This window comes from Otolemur garnettii, unplaced genomic scaffold, assembly GCF_000181295.1.
Source record: "Otolemur garnettii isolate 467f Iridium unplaced genomic scaffold, OtoGar3 scaffold00023, whole genome shotgun sequence".
NCBI classification, from domain to species: Eukaryota; Metazoa; Chordata; class Mammalia; order Primates; family Galagidae; genus Otolemur; species Otolemur garnettii.
The window spans coordinates 6,897,841-6,915,817 of NW_003852418.1; the positions used below are offsets into that span (position 1 = coordinate 6,897,841).

At 42.8% G+C, this 17,977-nt stretch overlaps 1 protein-coding gene across 2 annotated transcripts in view; it reads left to right on the forward strand.

Annotated features, from left to right (window-relative positions):
* PKIG (cAMP-dependent protein kinase inhibitor gamma) overlaps positions 1–17,977 on the forward strand; it is a 97,201-nt gene that overhangs the window by 46,659 nt on the left and 32,565 nt on the right. Inside the window, exon 1 of one of the 2 annotated variants that reach the window (XM_023511966.1) lies at positions 8,376–8,653. The exons of the other annotated variant lie outside the window; for it this stretch is intronic. The gene's annotated coding sequence lies outside the window, so the exon portion shown is untranslated. Of the gene's footprint in view, positions 1–8,375; positions 8,654–17,977 lie in introns of those variants that run through there. 2 annotated transcript variants of the gene reach the window in all.

Consider the following 17,977-nt stretch of genomic DNA (forward strand, 5'->3'; position numbering starts at 1 on the left):
GGCTGGGGATTCGAACCCGCCACCCTAGGTGTATGTGGCTGGCGCCCTAGCCGCTTGAGCCACAGGCGCCGAGCCGACATAAGAATTTTTTAAAAGCTTTTGATTTGTCTGAATTTTCTTTTCCATATAGAGTCCGTTTTCTCTTTATTTCATTCTTTGTCATGCTGTTAATTTTCTTCAGACGCCCAGTGATGCTTTTTTTGGCCATTTGCAATCGATAAAAGGCTGCTTTTAGGGGACAGGCCTTGATTTCTTCTAGAATTGATTGTCTGTGCCATAGGCCTCTGCCCTGCCTGGGAAGCTACAGGAAACTGCTGGAAAGCTCTAAGGGCCCAGTGCAGGGCACACTTTGGTTTAGAGCATATGAACAGGAGCAGCAGTTAGACTGAGGGCCCTTCCGATGACAGAATGAGGTGGCCAGTCTCTTACTAGAAGCCCTGATCAACCCCAAGGGGTTCGTTCAGTTATTTAAAGAGGCAGTCTGTTTTTGCCTGTGGTTCTATAGAGCTTTCAGGCTTTCAGGCTTGTGTGCTGCCAGTATGGGACTGGGCAGCTGGCTGACCCAGGACCTTCTATGGATCTTCTGATTTTCAACCCTTCTACTAAATCCTTTTCTTCATGCCTGCTGAAGGCTCAGTTTCCCTGAGATTCCATATAGTCATCTCTCATTACCAAAGGTGCTTTCTTGTCCTTGTGTTCTCAACCTAAAGCTTCTGATTTCACACTTTTATGAACTTTTTAGATAATATTAATTAAAACTTTTTTATAATATTAATATTTTATTTTTTATTATTATCATCATTTTATTGATGTTGAAACTATACACATACAGAAGCAAGCCACACTCACAAAACAATAAAACTCAGATTTGAGCTCGGGCTCCTTTTGGTTCCAAAGCTCAAGATTTTAAACACTTTGACATTTACTAATTCTTTTTTTTTCTGACATGTTCATTGTGAGCTCATAAATGTGGAAGTAGTTTGATGTGTTTCCAATTTTTTGGAAAGATCATTTCACTTCCTTTAACTATCACATATTTTTTTCTCATTTAAAAAAATTTTTTTTTACATATACATGTGTTTATTAGGTTTTTGCCTTCACAACATTAAAAGGGCTTAAAATTTAATAACAATAACAATCTTTAAGATAAGGACTAGAAACAAAAGCCTCGTAAAAAACAAACGAAGATAAATAAATTCAGAAAAGAAATAAGACGATTGCTGCATCAAAATATTAAGTATAATAAAAATGCAAAGAAAGTAACATTCACATTGTCAAGTAAGAGTATGTCTATTATAGAATGCTTTGATCTGCTTGATCTGTTTTTTTTTTTTTTGAGATAGAGCCTCAAGCTGTCCCCCTGGGTAGAGTGCCATGGCTTCACTGCTTACAGCAACCTCCAACTCCTGGGCTCAAGCGAGTCTCCTGTCTCAGCCTCTCAAATAGCTAGGACCACAGGCGCCTGCCACAACACCCAGCTATTTTTTGGTTGCAGCCATTATTGTTGTTTGGCGGGCCCGGGCTGGATTCAAACCCACCACCTTAGTGTATGTGGCTGGCGCCTTAGCCGCTTGAGTGACAGGCGCTGAGCCGATCTGTTTTTTTTGAAATTATCTTTTTTATTTATAAATATTAAGTTGTCTATTCTTTGAGACTTTGGGAAAAAAATAAGAAGTTAACTGATGACTCTATACTGAACCTCAGAGTCAAATATTAATATCATCTTAGAAATTATTTGAAGTGAAATCCCTTACTCTCGAATGATCCTCCCTACAGAGGGAAGCTTGAATTATAGTTTAGGAGACATGATACTTTTTTAATAAAAATGTATGCTATTGTTTTACTAAAGACTGGACTAAGTAGGGTGTGTGTGTGTGTATTTGAGCTTCCTGTTCTGTGCCAAGCACTTTTATAGGCACTTGGGATGGATACATTCAGTGAACTAGGGAGACATGTTGTTGGCAGGGTAGAGCTTACAGTGTGGTAGGGAAACCCGTAACACGTTAAGGGTTTTGAGAGAATTAGAGCAATGGTTCTCAACCTGTGGGGTCATGGGCCACAGGAACTGTATTAAAGGGCTGCAGCATTAGGAAGGTTGAGAACCACTGAATTAGGGTATAATATGGCACCAGTACAGCAGGGGATGGTCTCATGGCTCAGAGAAAAAGTCTCCCAAAGGAAGAAGCATTTAATCTGAAATCTGATGGCTGAGTGAGAGTTAACTAGAACAAAAGGGAAGGGCCCATCAGATTTGTATTTCAAAGTGCAGTGGCAAGTGAGAGTCTCAAGCCATTAGAGGGTCTTTCTACTATGGGGGCACAGGCTATGTAAGATCAGGATGGTCTCTTGCCTTCTCTGGGCCTAGCATTCCTCCCCTCTGAAATGTGGAGACCGCGTGCTCTTTTCACCTGTAAAAATCAATGAGCCCAACTTTGTTTAATGTAAGTCAAGTGGAAGTCCATCTCTCCCATAAATGCCCAAATCTGAAACTTATCTCAAGCTTGTGGGAAGCAGTTCCAAAGAAGGCTTAAACTGTCAGGGAGTGGATAGTGTGTTATCCTGTGAATGAATCCACTTTCTGGGTACTAACTTTGAGGGTCCAGGCTTCCCTTCTCCTGCCAGCTTTCCATTTAATATACCATGTCAGTAGTACAAAGGGGACCAGAAAATAGAACCTCAGAACATTAAACACCAAAGAAAAGGCAGCCTCATGTACTCCAAAACAATAAAAATACATTGAGGGCCGGGCACGGTGGCTCATGCCTATAATCCCAGCACTTTGAGAGGCCAAGGCATGTGGATTGCCTGAGCTCAGGAGTTGGAGAACAGCCTGAGCAAGAGCAGGACCCTGTCTCTAAAAATAGCCAGGCATTGTGGCGGGCATCTATAGTCCCAGCTACTTTGGAGGCTGAGATAAGAGAATGGCTTGAGCCCAAAAGTTTGAGGTTGCTGTGAGCTAAGATGCCACAGCACTCTACCCAGGGCAACAAAGTGAGACTCTGTCTAAAAATACATATGTATATATATCTTGAACATGTCTTGGGGTTGACCCTCTGCACGATCCCCTCCCAAATCATTTAAGTTTCTTACATTTAACATTGTTTTGGATGTAAGTGTGGTTTCTTTTCTTTTCCTTTTTTTTTTTGCAGTTTTTGGCCAGGGCTGGGTTTGAACCCGCCACTTCTGGCATATGGGGCCAGCGCCCTACTCCTTTGAGCCACAGGTGCCATAAGTGTGGTTTCTTTATTGGGATTTTACACTAGGAGGTTGGTGGAATGATGGATGATTTTCTTCACCTTTCTCTTTTCCTTTTTTATTTTTTACAATAAACAAATATTATAGTTATAAAATAAAATCTAATTTTACTTATAAATCTGTCAATATGCTTCTTAATCGTCTAGAAAAAGCCTGGGCCTTTTAGATGGATGGCATAGTGAATAAGTGAGTTTGAAGTGATGTGACAGGTGAAACCTGCCTTTGATGGGATGAGAAGCTAATTGCGTTTTATAGCAGCTGTTTGGACAAGAGAGTAGGCGGTGGTAGCCAGACATTATTCATCCATACACTCCTTTCAACAGGTATGTGTCAGTTACTAGTGGAACAAATTTATCAGTCCATGTCTGGAATCTCCTGTGTTAAGTGGAGATAATAATTTTTTATTTTATCTTATTATTATTTTTTAGTGGAGGTAATAATTATACCTATCTCATAGGGATTTTTGTGGGGATTAATTGAGGTAATTTTTTTTTTTTGACATTGAGTCCCACTTTGTCACCCTCAGCACAGTGCTGTAGTATCAAAGCTCACAGCAATCTCATACTCTTGGGTTCAAGTGATATTCTTGCCTTCACCTCCTTAGTTTAGTAGCTGAGAGTGTCCCACCACAACACCTGGCTTTTTTAAAGACAGTGTCTCGCTCTTGCTCAGGCTGGTCTTGAACTCCTGAGCTCAAGCAATCTACCCATCTTGGCCTCCCAGAGTGCTAGGATTACAGGCATGAGCCACTGTGCCCAGCCCTAAATGAGGTCATTATATAAGGAAGTTAGAATATTACCTGGCATACAGTAAACATTCAATAAATGTTTTTATTTTTTGTTTATGGGTTTCCTTGTTTTTGTTAAGTGTCTCATAAGATGTACCAAGTACTGCCAAATTAGACACAGGTCTTTTCCTTAAGAAGCTCAGATTCTGGCTTGGTGCCCGTAGCATACTGGTTACAGTGCCAGCCACATACATTGAGGCTGGTGGGTTCGAAGCTGGCCTGAGCCAGCTAAATAAACAACAGTGACAACTACAACAAAAAATAGCCGGGCATTGTGGTTGGGTGCCTATGGTTCCAGCTTCTGGGTAGGCTGAGGCAAGAGAATCACCTAAGCCCAGGAGTTGAAGGTTGCTGTGAGCTGTGTGGTGCCACAGCACTCTACCGAGGGTGACAGAGTAAGACTCTGTCTCTACAAAAAAAAAAAAAGAAGAAGAAGAAAGAAAGAGTGTACCAAGAGCACTCAGCACAGAGTGTGACCCCAGTCCATGAAGTATAAAGGTATGGTCAGTTATAATTGTGACAATGTTGCTAGATTCTCTTTCCATGGGTTCTGTCACAAATGTAGGATTATTCCATTTAGGAAGCAAGTGTTACAAAGTACATGTTGTTGAAGAAAGTGATGCTGTTTTTATGAATGGGTTCCTTACTATTATGATGGTTCAAGTAATCAAACATAGTGCACCAAGAGTGAGGTCAGTAAACTGACCCGTTAGCCCAGCTTCGTTTCCGGAAGCCTTCTCTGGCTTCTCAAACAAAGGCACAGCCACCCAGTGTCCCCAACCTTCAGTCCCTCCAGACTAAGTGTTGCTGCTGAGAACATGCCTGACAGCTCTTGGTGGGCTTTGGTTCATTACTCATCCTGATGTTCTGGGGAAATACAGAGCCCTCTGACTTCCTGACATTCTTGCATTCATTTCATTTTCACATCATCCTCAGGGTAGAGGATGGTAAAACTGAGTCAGAAAAGGGTACAAGTGAATCTTTCTAAGAGTAGAATGTGAACGTTTTAAAATAATAACTAAGAAAATGACATGAAGGCTATGTTAACCAGTTTGATGGAAGTGTTTCGGATTGTGTGTGAAAACCCCACACTGTACCCCAGAAGTGCATTAATGTACGTAGTTACCATTCAATTAAAAAAAAAAAAAAAACTGAGTCAGAATTAGAAAATAATGTCAGGCGGTGCCTGTGGCTCAGTGAGTCAGTGTCAGCCCCATATACTGGGTGGTGGGTTCAAACCTGGCCCTGGCCAAACTGCAACAAATAATAGCTGGACGTGTGGTAGGTACCTATAGTGCCAGCTACTTGGGAGGCTGAGGCAAGAGAATTGCCTAAGCCCAGGAGTTGGAGGTTGCTGTGAGCTGTGATGTCACAGCACTGTACTGAGGGCGATAAAGTGAGACTCTGTCTCTAAAAAAAAAGAAAAAAAGAAAATAATGTATTTACTACTAAGTTCTGGCAGCCTATTTTTGCAAGTCTTCTTGAATTTGCAGTATGTATCAGGTGCTTCACCCACAAGCTGACCCTTGTAGGGTAAATGTTATTATTTTCATTTTACCGTGGGAAACTAAGGCACAGAGAAGTCAAACAGTTTGTCCAAATTTATACACAGCTAGATGGGCTGGAGACCAGAAGGAAACCCAGATCTCTTTGAATCATGAAATGCTGTTTTCTGTAGGTTACCAACAGTCCTATATCAACTTGATGAAAAGCCTTCATACTGGTCAGCTCCCTCCTAATATAGCCTGTTTCCTTAGATCTTTCTTAGTAAGCATCAGTTTTCAGAGAACTAACTTTCTTGTTAAGTTACAAACTACTGTAGCCTTACCCCCACTTATAGAGAGCTGCTTTCCTCATGGAGCTCCGGTGTTATCTTGCCATCCCCCCTGAGATAGCATTAAAACATCACATCTGCCCCCTTTGGGGAAAGGCAGTTGGAGCCCAGAGTTGCTTCAGGCCACATGGTATTTTGGAAATAAAGCAAGTAAAGTACCTCCTCTGACCTCGTAGCCTGAGTGCCTTTGCCAGGCTGGGTGGAGTAACGACTTTGAGAGAGAGCATTGGCATATGTGTGGCACATGTGCTGACCTAGTTAGGAGTTCAGAGACTCTTTCTAATTCTGGGCCTTTCATTTTGAGCTGTGTGACCTTGGGCATCCCAATTAACCTCTCTGTGTTTCATGTTCTTACTGAGGAAAGAGAGTAATAATGTAGGTCCTGGGCACCTAATTCTCCTAAAGGTATTATAAGAATCAAATGAAATTATTTACAACAATGAGAGCTGACATCCATTCAGTACTTAATATGTACCAGACATACTTTCAGTTTCCTTGCATATGTTATTTAATTCTCCTGATCCTAAAATGAAGGCACTAGTATCTCATTTTACAGATAAAAAACTGAAGTTCAGAGAACTTAAGTCACATAGGACTCAGATCCACATCTCTGGCTCCCCAGTGATATTCCCCATCATTCTACATGTCACACTGCTTCCGATCATAAAGAAAAGGAGAGATTTTATAGCTTATTACCATCAAGCACTCTACGAATGTAAGAGATTCTGTCTCATGACCACTGTGGTTCCATGTTAGTTCCTAAGCACAATTAAGTTCTCTGACTTATTTATCTTAACTAGTAGTTTACACTAGATGCCTCTTTTCATGTTCCTCACGACTCGTTCAGAGAATTCTTCTGTTTTTGTTGTAGTTGAGAACAGACAAACAGAGAAACAGTTCAGCTCCTTCAGAATATAAAGTCGGGTAAGGGAGTCCAGCTGAGCCTGGCTTCTTGGGCGGGGGCCTCTGACTTCTCCAAAGTTCTTCCCTCCCTCAAGTGTGTAGTTGGTTATGGATAGTAAAATGCCTTATAAAGTATTTGTTTATAATTTCCATTATAATTCCTTAATCACTGATTTTTAATCATCGAATTTCAGAAGTAGAAAACATTGGCCAGGCACAGTAGCTCATAACTGTAATCGTATCACAGAATGACTTACCGTGTTTCCCCCCAAATAAGACACTGTCTTATATTTATTTTTTCTCAAGAAGACACACTAGGGCTTGTTTTCAGGGGATGTCTTATTTTTATTAAGTATAATACAACAATCTACATTTATTCAAATACAGTTAAGTCATCTTCTTTTGGAACCTGACAGGGGGAGCTGACCTTGTTGGTGGAGCTGGCGCTAGTGATGCGTGAACTCCTTACCCCTAGCGGTTCACACATGCGCAATACGATGCCTGTGACTGTGGTTACCACATGTTCACCTGCACAAGTGCTATCTCCTCGGAGAAAAGAGCTGTGGCAGATAAAAGGTATTCCAGTCTTCCTTACCGCTCCGCACCGAAATGCAGGGTGTGGCTATGCAGTGTATCTGCATAGCCACGCCCATCAACTAGGTCTTATTATCGGGCTAGGGCTTATATTTAACAAATGCATAGAAATCCTGCTAGGGCTTATTTTTTGGGTAGGTCTTATTTTGGGGGAAACATGGTAGTAGTAAAACATTGGTCAGCTTGGTAGCTCACGCCTGTAATCCTACTAAGGAGGCTGAGATGGGCAAATCATCTGAGCTCAGAAGTTCAAAACCAGCCTGAGGAAGAGCGAGACCCCATCTCTGCTAAAAGGAGAAAAACGAGCCTGATGTGGTAGTACAAACCTGTAGTCCCAGGAGGTTGATGCAAGAGGATCACTCGAGCCTAAGAGTTTGAGGTTGCTGTGAGCTATGATGCCACAGCACTCTACCCAGGGTGACGGAGTGAGACTCTGTCACAAAAAAACAAAACAAAACTAGAAAACATCAAAGCCATTGTATTACTGACATGGAAACTGAGGTCTAGAGAGGGAGATGACTTGGTTAAGGCCATTCATCTAGCTGGAGGCCTGATCAAGTCCAGAACCCATTTCCTCAGTGCTGTTTCTAAACCTTTCCTTGGGCATGTGTTCTCTCTCTTCTACCTGAAGGACAAACTCACGTACTGTGCGTAGCATGTACCTAGGAAACTTTATGGAGAAATTAAACAACTTGGAAAACTGACCAGGAAGAAAGAGGTAAAGGTGAGGTGGGGTGAAGATCTCCACCCTGGTTAGAATATTACACACCAAAGAAATGAATTAAAACACAGCAAAGCAAAGCAAACAGCCTGCAGTGGACAATGGCTAAGGAGCCGGGGATTTATACCAGCAGCCCTGGCTGAGTGAGTGGATAGGAAGCCTTTTGTCACTAAGGCTGCCGGGTTGAAAATTGAAGGAAGGATGTTAGGCAAATTGTGACGGGGGTTGGGATGCAGTTACAGCCCCTGGGCTTATTGTCCAGAGGAAATAGATCTCCCCCGTGGACAGAGAGGTGGAAACTGAGCAAGTGAGTTGAGAGGTTGACATCATCAGGCTGAGCATTGGATTACAACAAATGGGGACTTACTTGGCCCAAGACGTGGGAAACACCCACTAAAACCTCAAAGTGCTTTTCATTTAGAAGATACGGGGGAGAGAGGGGATAGGAGAGAATCCTGCCTGTACCACTGGTCTGCATTGCTAACCTTGAATCCTGGTTTCTTAAATTCCACCTCCACTCTGACTGAGGACCTCTGGATCTTGAGGAAACTTTGCTCTTGTAAGTAGAACTTTACTCTCCTGCCCTGCCCCCCCACCTCCAGGGAGAAGCAGAGCGTGGAGGCAGAGCTCTCTGGAGAGCTTGCTTTCCAGCCTGTTGGTCACAAAGTGTCTATTTTTATATTATGATATATGTGAGCTTGCTCTGAAAATTATGGCTTTGTCTGAAATTGCCTAGGGCTGGACTCAGAGCCTCAAATCTCACAGATGGGCTCCATTCAAATGCTGTTTTACTTTTTTACCCAAAGAACTTTGGCAGAGTATTCGGGAGCTTTTAAAGTAGCTTCTTGTTCCAAATATAGGTGAAGAAATAAATTCTCCCTTAGAAATTGGTGTTTATAAAAACGTTTGTTTTTTTCTGATTACAAAGGTGGTAGAAAACAATTTTAAACATTTAAGAAAGAAATGTCTCTGAAAGTGAAAATTCCCTATGATCTTCCCTGCACAAATAGAAGATTCGTATGTTAACTATCAAATACAGATATGGTTGGATATCATGCAGTTACCACATATGAAATCAATGCTGCAGTAGCTGTGTGGCAGACTCCTAAGATGGAAAGAAGGTTGGAAATCTGTAACTATGGATTTGTGATCTATTTCTTTTTTACATGTGATATTTATGCCTAGATATATCCTACATATAAGCAGAAGGTGTAAGCCCTTAGGTGTTTTATTTGTTGGTACTTGTTTTTAGGATTTTAAACTAAACAAAGGCCATTCATTCTATTCTGTGTAGAGGGGAAGGGAGGGGGATCCTTGTTGCTTCCACATCCCTTTTGGGAGGGTCTCTGAACTAAGGGTTGGGTCTCAGGTGGCTTGAGATGGCTTGCAGTGTGCTGGGGCCTGCCTCCCCTGTTAGAAGGTTAAATACAGGGTAGCCATAAAGTTCGTCTCCAATTTAAAATAGTCTGCAATTAAAAATTGCATGCGAACTTTTGGGCCATGCTGTATATTTGAAAAATTAAAATTAAAGCAAAAACTTGGGCTTTATAAAACAAAAAGCCATCATATACGCATAGTAGAATAGACAGCCAAGGAAACGATGCTCCTTAGGCAAGTGTTTTTTCTTTATGGGCCTCAGTTTCCTAATTTGAGGGGACAACAATAGATCATCTCTATATTTCCAAATTCAGCTTGGAATTAACTACGTATATTCCTTTTACCATTGTGGGAAACCCTTATGGCTTTAGGAGCAAGTACCCTAAGTTTTCAGTATTCTAGCATGGCTAACACCTGGTGCCTCTAGGACAATTAAAAGAGGACATAAAATCGGCAACACTGAGTTACTTCTGAGTTTTTATGATGTTTTAAAGGTTTGGTATTCTTTTTTTTTTTTTTTTTTTTTTGACAGAGTGTCTCACCTGGTCGCTTCTGTAAAGCACTGTGGCGTCATAGCTCACAGCAACCTCAAACTCCTGGGCTCAAGTGATCCTCTTGCCTCAGCCTCCTACTTAGCTGGGGTAGATGGGGTCTCACTCTTCCTCAGGCTGGTCTTGAACTCCTGAGCTCAGGCAACCCACCTCTCTCAGGCTCCCAAAGTGCTAGAATTACAGGCATGAGCCACCATGGCTGGCCTGGTTTGATTTTCTTGAAGAAAGAAAGTCTCAGTGTGTGTGTATGTGTATGTATATACCCATGTACTCACAAACACATATGTAGTTGGGGAGAGAGAGGAAAGAATTGATATACTGAGCCCCTCTGAAGTGCTAGGCCTCATGTTATGCCAAACCTTTTATGTAACACTAAAGGGTCAGTAGTGCTATTCCCTGACCCCATTGACTGAGGGTAAAGCATATGTTCCTGTATAATGCTTAACTCCTTCCTGGCATTGACCTGAATCATATTTACATAATTCTTGCCATAACTTCAATTTTCTGTGTCTTTATAGACCATCTGTGCCCTCTGTGTGCCTGCCATCACTATGCCCCATTGCCTGGTAGGAAGCCTGGCACATATGTACTGAGGAGACACAGCTTACTCAATTTTCACTTAAAGACCTAGTTCCTAGTTTGGCAAGGGAGAGGGAGAATAGGAGGGGGAAAATTGCTTTATTTGCCTCCCTCCCTTCCTTTAACCCAGGCACATTCTCCACTGCTGCAGGGAAACGATGGCCACAGTCAAAGTGCAAAGAAAAACTAACGAAGTCAGATCTTGACTCTCAAGTTGCCAAAGTTCTAGGTCTTGACACAGATTAAGGGCTTTTTATCTTTAAGGCCACCAGAGAACCTGATCCTTAGGAACATGCTTTACTTGGAAATAGGTTGAAATAAGATCCTGGTTAGCAGGAGGGTCCTCAGAGCCCCTGAGTATGTCTTCAAGCTACAGTCTTGCCCTGCTGCAATGCCCACTGATGGTTGACTGTCGCTGTGATCAACTACCCATAGGCATGGGCAGTAGTAATGCCAGAGGCACCTCCTCCACTTTACCTCAGGGTCATAAGACTTTGGATAATCAAAAGAGACATCCCTTTTCCTAAGATGGTGGTGAGGAGGTGATGTTCTAGAAGGAAGGTACCTGGACTTTCTGATCCCTGCCAGGAGTTGGGGGATTGGAAATGTGGTAGAATGCTTCATACCCATCAATCCAGGCCTACAGGTACCAGCTGAGGGTGGTTTTGGTGGCTTTTTTTTTTTTTTTTTTGAGGCAGGGTCTTGGTCTGTCCACCAGGGTGGAATACAGTGGCATGATCATAGCTTATTGTAGCCCTGAACTCCCAAGCTGAAGCAATCCTCCCACCCCAGCCTCCCAAGTATCTGTGACTACAGGCATGCATTACTGCACTCTCCTTGAAGCCCCTGAACTTTCTACCACACTGTACTGCCTTTTTAATATAACCTCCCTGGATCTCAGTTTCTCCATCTGTTAAATGGGGAGGATTGAACTAGAGGCAGAAGTCAGAGGATGATTTTATTTCTGATCTGAAAGCCTGCAGATGAGCATGTTCTCCAGTTCCTCACCATCTGTGCCACTCCTCTGCCCAGCTGGTTGTGTTCTCTAGTCTCCTGCCTGGCTGCTGGCCAGACATTTTCAACCCTGGGGCTGGTTGGCGTCCACAGTCTCTGTCAATTAGAAAATGTAGGGTTCATGGGTGGCGCCTATAGTTCAGTGGGTAGGGCGCCAGCCACATACACTGAGGCTGGTAGGTTCGAACCCAGCTGTGGCAATAACTGCAACAAAAAAATAGCCAGGCGTTGTGGCAGGCTACTTGGGAGGCTGAGGCAAGAAAATCTCTTGAGCCCAAGTGTTTGAGGTTGCTGTGAGCTATGATACCATGGCACTCTACCAGGGCAACAGCTTGAGATTCTGTCTCAAAGAAAAAAAAAAAATGGCCCGGGTGCCTATAGCTCAACCGGCTAAGGCGCCAGCCACGTACACCTAAGGTGGTGGGTTCGAATCCCCAGCCCGGACCCGCCAAACAACAATGACAGCTGCAACCAAAAAAAAAAAAAAAAATAGCCAGGTGTTGTGGCGGGCGCCTGTAGTCCCAGCTACTTGGGAGGCAGAGGCAGGAGACTCGCTTGAGCCCAGGAGTTGGAGGTTGCTGTGAGCGTGATGCCAGGGCACTCTCCCCAGGGGGATAGCTTGGGGCCCCGTCTCAAAAAAAAAAAAAAAAAAAATGTAGGGTTCAATGAAAAGTCAGTGGGGATAGGTAAGAGCTCTGCCCTCACCAAGTCCCAGCTGAGAGATTCTGGTCAGGCTATCTCACCTCACATAAAATGGGGGTCACAGCCATACCTACTTCAGAGGGGTACCATGAGGGTAAAATGGGATAAAGCTTTATAAAGCACTTAATGGTTTAAAAAAAAATACATGCTCAGGATTAGCTGCTTTAAAATTCCCAGAGAGAGAATGTCATCCAGCAGACACCGCCATCTGCCCCCTCAGTCCGAGGCTGGCATTTGTGTGAGGAACCTCAAGTCTTCTCTGAGCTTATCAATTTTGAAACTCCTGCGACAGACTGTAGCGCTGCCAGGTTGTCTCCTTAAACCAAGCTTCATCATTATTTCCTGTCACCCAGTCAAGTGATTATCAAATTTCAAATCAGCCAGCCAGTGCTGAGGCCAAAAGCAGATGTGGGTGCAGTTCTCCCGGGACCAGAGGACTCTGGCCCAACTGCTTAAGGAAGCAGCTGGTAGCAGGTACTGTGTGTGACAGACAAGAAGCTGAACTTGCCTGAATAACTGCTGAGTGTTTTCACAAGTGGTCAGAAGCAGTTTCTAAGTGGAGACAGAGGTGGAAAATCTAAATTTCTTGGAAACAGATTATTAATCATGACTCAAAGCTGAGCCCATTACGTCCTGGAAATCCTTCAGAAATGGCAAACTTTGAGTACTGTTCTTCAAAGACTAGTGCCTGTGGAAGTTCAGTCAGCTGCTGTGCTGATTGATTCTGCAGATGGGCATGCATCCATTCCTTCTGGAGGAAGCCAGCATTTCCTACCGTCAAAGGAATCCTCTTTAATCTCCCCCAAATTAATGGCTCCAGTTTGGCTCTTCAGAGCTGAATAATGGACATTCAGGGAAATAAAGTAAGGGTTTATTATGTCCCAGGGATCTAGATCAGTTACTACTTTAGTCCTTTATAGGTGTGGTCTATAATATTCACTGAATGTATATTGAGTACTGTCTAGTACTAGCACTCTCTGGTACTAAGCCCTGGGTTAGAGGAACAGGGTGTTAGAGGCACAGCGCCTGGCTGCATGGAGTTCTTTGTGCATCAGAGAAGATAAGCAGGTGAATGAATAATTGTAATGACCCGTGGTGAAAAGTACTATGAAAGAAGTATGCGAAAGTGCCACAAAGTGCCAGCAGTGAATTAGCATCTAATGGAGGTCCTGAACTTGAGCTGGGCTGATTACTCCCACACTCTCCCTCTAGTTCTCAACTCTGGGAGCTTTGCCAGCGTTTGCATTAGAGAGCAGCTGAGAGCTGTCCCTTGCACAAGCTCATTCCTGGCACCTTCCTATTCCCCAGGGTTTCAGAAGGAACTGTAGGGGCCTCCCTGAGAAGGCTTTGAATCTGGAGTCCCTCCATGTAATAAGGAAACATAGGGATAGGTGATTTTGTAGTCTAAAATTATCCCTAGATTTTCTTTTGGTTTGTTTTTATAATATTTATTATGAGTTTGTTATTTTTTCCTGATTGCAATATTAGAACATGTTCAAGGAAAGAAAATTTAGATAGTGCAGAAAAACATTCTTAAAATACATCATCAGTGAGTGATTTGACTTCTCTGTTTTTTGGGGTTTTTTGTTTGTTTTTGTTTCGAGATAGTCTCACTTTGTCACCCTGAGTAGAGTGCTGTGGCATCATAGCTCATAGCAACCTCAAACTCGTAGGTTCAAACCAGCCTCCTGCCTCATCCTCCCATGTAGCTAGGACTGCAGGCACCAGCCACAACACCCAGCTATTTTTAGGGACAGGGTCTCACTCTTGCTCAGGCTATTCTTTGACCTCCTGAACTCAGGCAAGCTACCCGCCTCAGTCTACCAGAGTGCTAAGATTACAGGCGTGAGCCACCACGCCTGGCCTACTTCTCTGGTTTTTAAATAAGGGCTTTTTGCTCCCTTCACAAACACCATATATACTTGCACACACTGTTGCATTTCAAGTTTTGCTCTCATTTCAATTTCTCCCTGTCTCATGTGCATATCTCAGAGGTTCTTACATTCCATGCTACAGTCACTAGTTAAGAGAAGCTACTCTCTGCAGCTGGTCAGAGGCTCCAGCCTTCACTGGTGTTTCCAAGTATGTGTGCACGTATGAATTAACATACTCTTAATCCTTTATGTGTCAGATGTTATGCATGGTGCTGTGGAAAAAAGATCAAGGTAAATAAATCTTTTGTCTAATAGGAAAAAAAGACTCAGATAACTAACACATGCGATAATGTGCCCCAAGACAGGTACAGAGTCTTAGTGGAAAGCCTAATTAAGTGGAGGAGCAGTAGCATTTGAGCCGAGGCTTTGATAAATTTTGCATGTATTCAGCCAATATTTTTTTTTTTTTTTTTTTTGAGACAGAGCCTCAAGCTGTCCCCCTGGGCAGAGTGCCGTGGCATTACAGCTCACGGCAACCTCCAACTCCTGGGCTCAAGCGAGTCTCCTGCCTCCGCCTCCCAAGTAGCTGGGACCACAGGCGCCCGCCACAACGCCCGGCTATTTTTTGGTTGCAGCCATCATTGTTGTTTGGCGGGTCCGGGCTGGGGATTCGAACCCGCCACCTTAGGTGTACGTGGCTGGCGCCTTAGCCGGGTGAGCTATAGGCGCCGAGCCTATTCAGCCAATATTTACTGAGCACCTAATATCTGCCAGGCCCTGAGCAAGGTGATACGTAGACAGTATTAAATAAAACAGGCATGGCCTGTAGCCACTTGAAGTTTAAAGGAAAATAGTGTGTTAGGAAGTCAATGAGCAGGGGAGTGATAGAGGAGGAGAGCGAGGCTTCCTTGAAGAGGTGGTGTTTAAACTGGGGTGAGTCATTTGTGCCAAGAGCTCACAGGGGACAGGGAGAAAATAGGGGTGCCATGGAACCGGACAGTTTAACTCAGCCCGGGAGAGGCGCATGTGTGAAAGGGCTCAGGCAGAAAAGGCAGGAAAGCTTGCCGAGTGTTTGTGGCCAAAACACAGAGAGGGAAGGAGGAAAGAAATGGGTGAAGGTCAAGAGGCAGGGGGCTAAGGATTCAGGGTGACAGTGGTGTTTGCTATGTGGAGAATGGACCAAAGGGGAGAGTGGAGCAGAGTGAGGAGGCTGCTGTAACATGTGCTTTGTAAAAGATGAAGTCCTATAGAAATAGGCGGTATCGTTATTATGACAACGGAACGTGTATTAACAGTGAAATAAAATAGAAGTTAAAAGTAAAGCATTCTCCTCCAAGAGAGTGGAGCGGACCTTCCGGGTAACAGAAATGGCAGATTCAGCATAGGTAGCTCTCCATCAAGAGCCTGTTACAAATGCTATTCAGCTTCTTTTTTCTCTTTTGTTAAATCATCTGTGCTCCTTTCTCTTTCCATCAAAATGATTTGAAAAACATCCCCATTTCACTTACCCTGACTCCAGGCTCATGTGATTCAGAGGCCAAAGCCTCTGGTTGGAATCCAAGAGAGCCCGGTGTGCGGAGATGCTGCTGTTTGCAGGGCTCCACGCCCCAGCAGATGGTGCACTCCCAGGAAGGTCCGGAGTTGGAATTGAAGGAGGGAGGGAACCAAGAGCACCAACCTCCAGCCTCAGAAAACAGTCAGCAGCATGGGACAGGCCCACACACCACCTAAAAAACAGCAGTTTCAAACAAAACTTTGAGGCTTGCTTTTGGGTTTTGAAGGACAGAATTTATTTTTAAGTAAAGACTTTTTCCCCCTTTAAAAGTTGTAAATGCTTAGCATGTGAAGTATACTTTTTCCTCTATGAAGCTTTTATTTATTTATTTTTTAACTCTGGCTTCCAACTATTAAAACAAAAGTGGAAGAACCGTTCTATTTTGATCAAACAATAAATGCAAGTTACTATCCCCTATAAAGATAAGTGGGCTGGGTGTAACATAGTTTACAGCCGTTCTGTTTCTGCTGCTAGGTTTCTTTGTTTTTGTTTTATTTTATTAATTTCTCCCTTAAGTAGTAGGTGTGCTCCTTGTCACTAAGTAAACAATTTGAAGATGTATAAAGAAAAAGTTATAATCTTCTCTGCTTCCTCCCTATTTCCATTCTTCCGTGACAACCAGCATTATTGGTTTGATATATATCCTTCCTTAACTTTCTCCAACCTCCTATTGAAATGAAGGTAAGGTTTGAGGGTGTATGTAGTTATTTGTTTTGTCAAAAGGGTACCATTAATCTGTAGGTTTTTTTCCCACTAAATAATACATCATGGGTAGTTGCAGATTTCATTTGCTCTTTTTAATAGCTTCAAGCCTGTAGATCTAGAAGCACCAATTGTTGATCTATATTCAACCATTTCTTTTTGGACAGATATTTGACTTACCTGGTTTTTTTCTGAGACAGAGCCTCAAGCTGTCCCCCTGGGTAGAGTGCTGTGGTATCACAACTCACAGCAACGTCCAACTCCTGGGCTTAAGCGAGTCTCCTGCCTCAGCCTCCCAAGTAGCTGGGACCACAGGCGCCCGCCACAACGCCTGGCTATTTTTTTGTTTTTTGGTTGCAGCCATCATTGTTGTTTGGTGGGCCCGGGCTGGATTTGAACCTGCCACCTTAGGTGTATGTATCTGGCACTGTAGCCACTTGAGCCACAGGTGCCGAGCCGAGTTACCTGGGTTTTTTCCATGCAAATATTGTTGTGTTTTATCTTTTTATATATATATATATATATATATATCTCCTTCTACTGATGCTTTTGTTTCAGTAGGTTGTGTTATAGTATTGCTGGGTCAGAGGGTATTTGTACTTAACATTTTAATAAATAATTTATACTCTTGCCAGCAATATATGAGCACTTCCATGACTAAATTTTTACCAGGACTAGAAACTCTCTTCCTTCCTCCCATATACCCTTCTCACTCCCTCCTTTCCTGTTGTTTTATTTTGTGATCAAACTGATGGGGAGAAGTGGTGTCTCATAGTTGCTTCCTTTGTATTTCTAACCACTAGTGAGGTTAAACATTGTTTTATGCTAACTGGCTATTTCATTTTCCTCTTCTATGAATTTCTTTCACCTTATTTATCTTGAGTTGTTTGCTTTTATCTCTGTAAGTTCCAGGAGCCTTTTATGTATTTGTGTATTAAGGATTATATATGGTGCTATAAATATTTTTCCTGATCATTTTGTTTTTATTTTAAAAACAAAGTTATTTATTGCAAAATATATTTTCTGTTTTTCTCTTTATAGTGTTTTGGATTTCTTGCCTTGTTTAGGAATAACCTCCATACTTCAGAATTCTATAAATGTTTTCCTAAATGTTCTTCTAATACTTATATTGTTTTAATTAATTTAATCCAGAACCATTAATCCTTTTGGAATTTATGTTTACATTTGTACAGTAAGAGGTCATAGCCTAGCTTGTTCCAATTATGTCAGCACCATTCCTTAAATATACTGTCCTTTCCCCTTTGTATTGAAATCCCATCTTTTTTTTTTTTTTTTTTTGCAGTTTCTGGCTGGGGTCAGGTTTGAACCCACCACCTCTGGTATATGGGGCCAGCATCCTACTCTTTGAGCCATAGGCACTGCCCTCATCTTTTTTTTTGAGACAGAGTCTTACTGTGTAAGACTTACCCTGGGTAGAGTGCCCTGGTATCACGGCTCACAGCAGCCTCAAACTCTTGGGCTTAAGCGATTCTCTTGCCTCAGCCTCCCAAGTAGCTGGGACTACAGGC